Source organism: Arachis ipaensis, chromosome B10, assembly GCF_059453495.1.
Source record: "Arachis ipaensis isolate K30076 ecotype BB chromosome B10, ASM5945349v1, whole genome shotgun sequence".
In the NCBI taxonomy this organism is placed as follows: Eukaryota; Viridiplantae; Streptophyta; class Magnoliopsida; order Fabales; family Fabaceae; genus Arachis; species Arachis ipaensis.
Window position 1 is genome coordinate 141,827,581 of NC_142435.1, and position 8,056 is coordinate 141,835,636.

At 46.0% G+C, this 8,056-nt stretch overlaps 1 pseudogene; it reads right to left on the reverse strand.

Annotated features, from left to right (window-relative positions):
- Window positions 1–6,044: 6,044 nt before the first annotated feature.
- Window positions 6,045–6,764, reverse strand: LOC148581950 (uncharacterized; annotated as a pseudogene).
- Window positions 6,765–8,056: the final 1,292 nt, after the last annotated feature.

An 8,056-nucleotide genomic window follows, 5' to 3' on the forward strand; every position in this document is an offset into this window, starting at 1 on the left:
CAACCAGTGATGGCGGACAGATCCCCTGAGGAGGGTCATGTGGAAACAGATTCTGAACAAGAGAATCTGGATACCGGAAATAATGACGCGGACCTAACCCTCCATCAGGAAACCAATGATCAACACAAAGAAGGAACCTCCGGAGTCAAAACCCCGAAGGTGAATTCCTCTGAAGGCCGTGAGTCAGAGAAAGACGGACAGTCCCACGCAACTGAGCTTATGGGATTAGTCCATGTCCATCAAAGTCGTTTAGAACAACTAGAACAGGAATGGGAGCGACAAAGGGAGATAGAAAAACACCTAAGAGAGGAGATGGATCGACGAAAAGAGTTAGAGGAAAAACTCTTAAAAGTTAGAATCCTCCCTCAAAGGTCGGAACTCCCGTGACGGTAGAGAAGATTCGCCCCTAGGGGGAAGATCCTTTTAGTGAGGACATAATGAGGGCAAAAGTTCCGAGAAACTTTAGAAGCCCCGATATGGACCTCTACGACGGAACCACTGATCCAAAGCATCATCTGAGCAACTTTAAAAGTCGGATGTATCTGGCTGACGCTTCTGATGCTACGCGATGCAAAGCTTTTCCGACAACCTTGTCAAAAGCAGCGATGAAGTGGTTCGACAGCCTCCCCCCGAGGTCGGTTACCAGTTTTGAAGACCTCTCAAGGAAATTCTTGATGAGGTTCTCTATCCAGAAAGACAAAGTTAAACATGCACCAAGCCTCCTGGGAATAAAACAGGAGGTCGGAGAATCCTTACGAGCCTATATGGAAAGGTTCAACAAAGCATGTTTAGAGATCCAAGACCTGCCCACCGAGGCAGTCATAATGGGGTTAGTCAATGGGCTTAGAGAAGGTCCCTTCTCACAGTCCATATCCAAAAGACATCCCATCTCTCTAAGTGATGTACAGGAAAGAGCTGAAAAGTACATCAACATGGAGGAAAATGCTAAGTTAAGAGACCTGAGTTGGCGACCTGGGCACCCTCCCTCAACAAAAGAGAGAGAGAGGGAAGCCAAAAAGAAGGAAGAACTCGGTCTCGATAGACCAAGGAAATATCACTCTTATACTCTTTAAAGGTCTCTATAGTGGATGTATACAGAGAGATTTGTAATACTGAAAGGCTGCCACCCCCTAGACCCATTAAAAATAAAAAAGGGGGGAGCCGCAGCGACTACTGTGAATACCATAAAATATATGGTCACTCCACAAACGACTGCTACGACCTTAAAAATGTGATAGAAAAGCTGGCTAGGGAAGGTCGGCTCGACAGATATCTCATAGAAAGGTCGGACAGTCACGAGAAGAGAAAGCGAGATGATATGGATAGAAGAGACCCCCCACCGCAGACTCCGGAGAGACATATCCACATGATCTCAGGAGGGTTCGCGGGAGGGGGACTCACCAAATCCTCTCACAAAAGACACCTCAAGAGAATCTACCAGGTCGGAGGAGATTCATCCGACCTCCCTACCATTTCATTCACAAAAGAAGATGGGCAAGGAATAATCCCTGGATATGATGATCCAGTGGTAATAACTATGATCCTAGCAAATGCTCATCTCCACAGAACCCTAGTAGACCAAGGAAGCTCAGCGGACATCCTTTTTAAGCCCCATTTCGACAAACTAGGGTTGGATGAGAAAGAATTAAGAGCCTACCCCGACACCTTATATGGACTAGGCGACACGCCAATAAAACCACTAGGATTTTTGCCCCTCCACACCACTTTTGGAAAAGGGGAAAAATCAAAAACTCTGAGCATAGACTTCATAATCATCGATGTAGGGTCAGCATATAATGCTTTAATTGGCAGAGCTACCCTTAATCGACTTGGAGCGGTGGTATCCACTCCTCACCTTTGTATGAAATTCCCGACTTCAGCGGGGATAGCAACGGTAAGGGGAGATCAGAAATTGACAAGGAAATGCTACAATGAAAGCCTAAACCTGAGAGGAAAAAGCCGAGAAGTTCACACAGTAGAGCTCGGAGGCGCAAGGGCTAGAGAGGAGCTGCGTCCACAACCGGGAGAAAAAACCGAGGAAATACAGGTCGGCGAAGAGGAGGGAAAAAATACTCACATAGGGGCCAACCTAGGGGAAACCCTAAAACAAGGGTTGACTAAGCTCCTAAGAGATAACTCCGATCTCTTCGCCTGGAAGGCCTCCGACATGCCCGGGATAGACCCCGAGCTCATGTCCCATAAGCTCTCGGTTTACCCGGGGTCCCGACCTGTACAACAAAGAAGACGCAAGCTCGGCCCCGAGCGAGCCCTAATAGTAGAGGAGCAAGTACAAGCGCTCCTAGAAGCCGGCTTCATTAGAGAAGTCAAGTACCCAACATGGCTAGCCAATGTAGTGCTAGTCAAAAAACAAAATGGCAAATGGAGAATGTGTGTCGACTACACCGACTTAAATAAGGCATGTCCCAAGGACCCTTATCCACTGCCAAGTATTGACACCCTAGTGGACTCCAGCTCGGGGTATCAATACTTGTCGTTCATGGACGCCTACTCGGGGTATAACCAAATCCCGATGTATGAGCCAGACCAGGAGAAAACATCATTCATCACGCCCAGAGCTAATTTTTGCTACGTGGTCATGCCATTCGGATTGAAAAATGCAGGGGCCACATACCAGAGGCTGATAAATAAGGTGTTTGCCTCTCACCTTGGAAGCTTAATGGAAGTGCACATCGACGACATGCTGGTAAAGACCAAGAAAGAAGTTAATCTCTTGGCAGACCTCTCACAAGTCTTCAACACCATAAGGCTACACGGAATGAGACTAAATCCCTCAAAGTGTGCCTTCGCAGTAGAGGCAGGAAAATTCCTAGGGTTTATGCTAACACAAAGAGGGATTGAAGCTAATCCCAACAAGTGTAGAGCTATCCTGGAGATGAAAAGCCCGACTTGTTTAAGAGAGGTCCAGCAGCTGAATGGCCGACTTGCAGCCCTTTCCAGATTTTTGGCAGGATCGGCACTAAAATCCCTCCCACTGTTCTCCTTATTGAGAAAGGGATGTCAGTTTGAATGGACTCCTGAATGTGAGGAGGCGTTCCAGGAGTTCAAAAGATTCTTAAGCCAACCTCCTATTTTGACTCGACCAATAGCTGGGGAAGACCTCGTCCTATACTTATCTGTAGCAGACAAGGCCGTCTCGTCGGCCCTAATAAGAGAAGACGAGGTCGGACAGCACCCAGTATATTTCATCAGTAAAGTCCTACAAGGCCCTGAGCTAAGGTACCACAAACTAGAGAAGTTTGCCTACTCCTTAGTAGTAGCCTCACGAAGACTACGGCCTTACTTTCAAGCTCACACAATAAGAATCCGCACGAACCAACCCATGAAGCAAATCCTCCAAAAGACGGATGTTGCAGGGAGAATGGTTCAATGGGCAATAGAGCTCTCCGAATTCGACTTGAAGTATGAAACTCGGACGGCGATCAAAGCCCAGTGCCTCACCGACTTCATTGCGGAATACGCGGGAGACCAAGAGGAAAAACCAACTACATGGGAACTTTATGTAGATGGATCCTCAAACAAAACAGGAAGCGGTGCAGGCATAATATTGGTGGACGAAAGAGGGACCCAAATAGAGGTTTCCCTCAAATTTGAATTCTCAGCTTCAAATAATCAGGCAGAGTATGAAGCCTTGATTGCTGGATTGAAGCTAGCGGAAGAAGTCGGTGCTACAAAAGTGATGATATTTAGCGATTCGCAAGTAGTAACCTCCCAGATAAGTGGAGAGTATCAGGCAAAGGACCCAAACATGAAAAGGTACTTGGAAAAAACTCTGGAACATCTTGGGCGCTTTGCAGAAATCGAGGTCAAACACATAACTCGGGATCTAAATAGCAGAGCAGACGCCTTATCCAAGTTGGCAAGTACCAAGCCAGGAAGGAATAACAGAAGCCTGATCCAGGAAACTCTCCAGAAACCCTCCGTAGTAAAAGAAAAAGACAAACAAGAGGAGGTCCTTGAGGTAGTCGGATTAAACCTCGGTTGGATGAGCCCCTTGGTCGAATACATAAAATTCGACATCCTCCCCAAGGAGGAGAAAGAGGCTAAGAAGATCCGAAGGGAAACGCAACATTACACTTTGGTGAGAAATATCCTCTACATAAAGGGGATATCAACACCATTATTAAAATGTGTACCGGCTTCAAAAACCACCGAAGTGTTGGAAGAAGTCCACAGTGGGGTCTGCGGAAATCATCTCGGAGCAAAGTCACTAGCTAGGAAAGTAATCCGAGCTGGATTCTACTGGCCGACCTTACAGAAAGATGCCACGGAATTTGTGAAAAAGTGCCAACCATGCCAGATGCATGCAAATTTCCATGTGGCTCCCCCGGAGGAGCTAATCAGTATCACTTCTCCATGGCCTTTTGCAAAATGGGGAATGGATTTGTTAGGTCCTTTTCCCCAAGCGCCAGGACAAGTCAGGTACCTGATTGTGGGAATAGATTATTTCACAAAGTGGATAGAAGCAGAACCATTGGCCACCATCACCACACAAAGAAGTCGGAGGTTCCTCTACAAAAATATCATCACAAGGTATGGGATACCTTATTCATCACTACAGATAATGGAACTCAGTTCACCGACTCCACCTTTAGAAGCCTAGTAGCCAGTATGAAAATCAAACACCAGTTCACCTCGGTGGAGCACCCGCAAGCCAATGGGCAAGCCGAGGCAGGCAACAAAGTCATACTGGCAGGGCTAAAGAAAAGACTACAAGATGCAAAAGGAGCCTGGACCGAAGAGCTCCCACAAGTGCTATGGGCTTACAGGACAACCCCCCAATCCGCCACTGGAGAAACACCCTTCCGACTAGTCTATGGCGTAGAAGCCATGATCCCAATAGAAGTCAACGAACAAAGCCCAAGAGTGATTCTCCATGACGAGATCGGAAATATACAGGGGCATAAAGAGGAGCTCGACTTGCTCCCCGAGGTCCGAGAAGAAGCCCAGATAAGAGAAGAAGCGTTGAAACAAAGGATGACTACAAGATACAACAAGAAAGTCATTCGAAGAGCATTCACCCCAAGTGACTTAGTCTTGATCAGAAACGACATTGGAGTCAACAAATCAGGAGAAGGAAAGCTCGCTGCAAACTGGAAAGGTCCATACAAAATCAATGAGGTCTTAGGAAAAGGCTATTATAAAGTGACCGACTTGGACAGCACCGAGTTACCAAGGTCGTGGCATGCTTGTAATATGAAAAGGTACTATAGCTAAAAGCGAACTCTACTCCCTGATGTACTCTTTTCCCAACTTCATGATTTTTTCCCAAAACCAAAGGGTTTTTTCTGAAGAAGGGTTTTTAACGAGGCATCATAGTAGAGACTAAGGGAAATATATTGTCAAAAACCCTTAGTAGCAATAAGGTACCTCCCTAATTAATAAAAGATGTTTTTCATATATATCTCTCTTGCAAATTCCTTTTTTGTTTTTTCTTTCGACGAAACGCGCCGACTTAAGCTCGACAAAACGTGAAAATCCCATGAACCGACCTAGATGGTCGTCAGGATAAAATGACGAGGTACAAGTCGGTGTAAAGAGGTTATAGAAGTTGATCATGATAAACTCGGAAACATCCCGACTCATAAGTCGGAAAGGAAAACCGAGTAAAACAAAAATGAATCACGAAAGTAGCCTAAGGTCATAAAAACTCAATGAAACGAAATTGAGTACTAGGAATAACCAAAGAGAGATAGGAAAAAACCTAAGAAAAGATTAAAAGGCTGTCCTAAAGATCCTTAAAATAAAAAGGTTCAGAAAGGCAGACAAAGCAAAAGAAAAGGTTTTTTCAGAAAAGATCAAAGGGAAGTTTTAAATCAGAGAAACATGCACGCATAAGGTAACTTAAACCCTTATCCAAAAAAGGGTATTTATTTTTTAACTTAAACCCTTATTAAAAAATGGTATTAAAAAGTGTTTTGTTTACGGCCTTAAAAGGCCAAAAAATTGTTCACGCACTACCAAAATTAAATAAAGAGTTTAAAAAGAGGGGACCCACAGGCCGGGCCCCCATATAGCCAACAAAATTATTTTTTAGGAAGGAGAGTAGACGGATCACCATCACCAGAGCCAGGAGGAGCACCACCAGGACCGGGAAGAGAGGCATCCATAGGAGATGAAGAGGAAGTCGGAGGAACTGTGGAGGAACTCGGGGCGTCCTTAGAGCGAGGAGGAGACTCTATAATCCTTTGCCCCCGAGTCTTCAAATCTGACTCGGAAATAATCTCAGGGACAGGGGGATCCACAATGGCACCATCGATGACAACCTTATCGGGATCTAAAGGAGAGAGGTCCAAGTCAGGAGCAATGACTCCGACCTGCTCCTTAAAGATCCTCTAAGCCTCCTCAGCGCCATCAGCAATAGAGTCCTCCAACTCGGCGTAGGCCTTCCGAGAATTCAGCAGATCATTTTTCACAGACACAAGATCATTAAACAAACTTTGATAGCTATCCTGTGCTGTCTTCCTCAAACCGACCTCTATGTTGCATTGGGCTTGCAACTTCCTCTCCCTCTCCCGGAGGTTATCTCTCTCCTCCCTCAGCTTGGCGACTTCCTCCTTCAACTTCCCCTCATGCTCCTGATATATGAGAAGCCTTCCTTCCAGCTCTTCGACCCTCGAGGTCATCCCTAAAGAGCTGAGAGGAGCCTTCTCAAAAATATCTAAGAGTTTGCCACAAACCCCCGCCGCCTTGAGGCTCTCCTCAACCAGAGTGGTAAGGTGGCGCCGAACAGAAGCATCATCCATGCTTATACGAGCATGGGGATAGATGTTCTTTCGGACGAATGCAAGAGCATCCGCCTTCACCTCACCAGAAGAGCCAGACTCTAAGGTCTTGCGCTTCTTATTCTCTGGCTCAGGAGAAGGTCGAGCAGAGGGGGGCGGCTGAGAGAAAGTTGAAGAAGAAATCACAATGGGCTAAGAGGGAGTCCCAACGTTCCGAGGAGGAGGAGGAGGAGAGATGACCGCCCTGGCGCCACCAGTCCTGGCGCAAGACCTTGCTTTAGCCTCCTGGACCCTTTGGTAAGACTCCTGAGCGTTTGCCTTTGCCATCTCTAAAAAGACAATAACAGATAGATCAGACAAGTCGGAAAAGTCAGTCAGACAAGTCGGAAATCTAACAAACAAATAAAAGCTACCTAGCTGTGCCTGGACAAAGGTCGGAGACCCCTGGAGAAACTTTTTTGTGTCCAAGTATGGGGCCCTCCCCTACACTTCTCGGAGGAACCCCACAATGGCTGCTTCTACCTCATCCAGGTCATCCAGACCATATTTCTCGCAGGGGGAGGCCTCCAGCCAGTATAAAGGAAATCGGGGAGAAGAATTATCATCCAGAAAAAAGGAATGGTGACCCTCTACGGCTTGAACTTTGAAAAAATAATTTTTAAAGTCATGGAAGGATTCGTCAAAAAGGGTAAAAACTCTCCGACCCTGTATGGCTCGGAAAGACACCCATTGTTGCTTATTGTTTAGCCCACCGAAGGGTTTGGTCATATGGAAGAGATAGAAAAAAATCTTCAAAGAAGTCGGGAACTCCAAAGCCTGGCTAATAAATTGATAAATTTTCAAAAAACCCCAAGAGTTGGGGTGAAGCTGGGTAGGGGCAACTCGGTAGTGATGCAAAACAGATATCTCAAAGTTTGAAAAAGGAAGGAAAACACCTAAACGGGTGATCATGCACTCATACATAAAGAAAAAATGAGGGACCGCCTCATTGACCCTCCCAAAGCAAACCCGGTCTTCAGGACCCGGGACTACCAATTCATACTTCGGCTCGTCATCCTCAGAAGTACAAATTCTGTGGTGAGTGCGAAGGTTGGTGATAAACTCAGTATCGACCGAGGGTTCCTCCCCTAGGACCGTAACATCAACCCATTGAGAAAGGATATCTACAGAAGCCATTTCTTTTTCTTAAAAAGGTAGCAAAAAACCTACAAGGGAAAAAGAAAAGGAAAATCAAAGACACGGTCTCTAAAGGAGGAAGTACGGAACTTAAGTCTACAAACCAACCTATCTACAAAATGAAGGCATGCAAATAG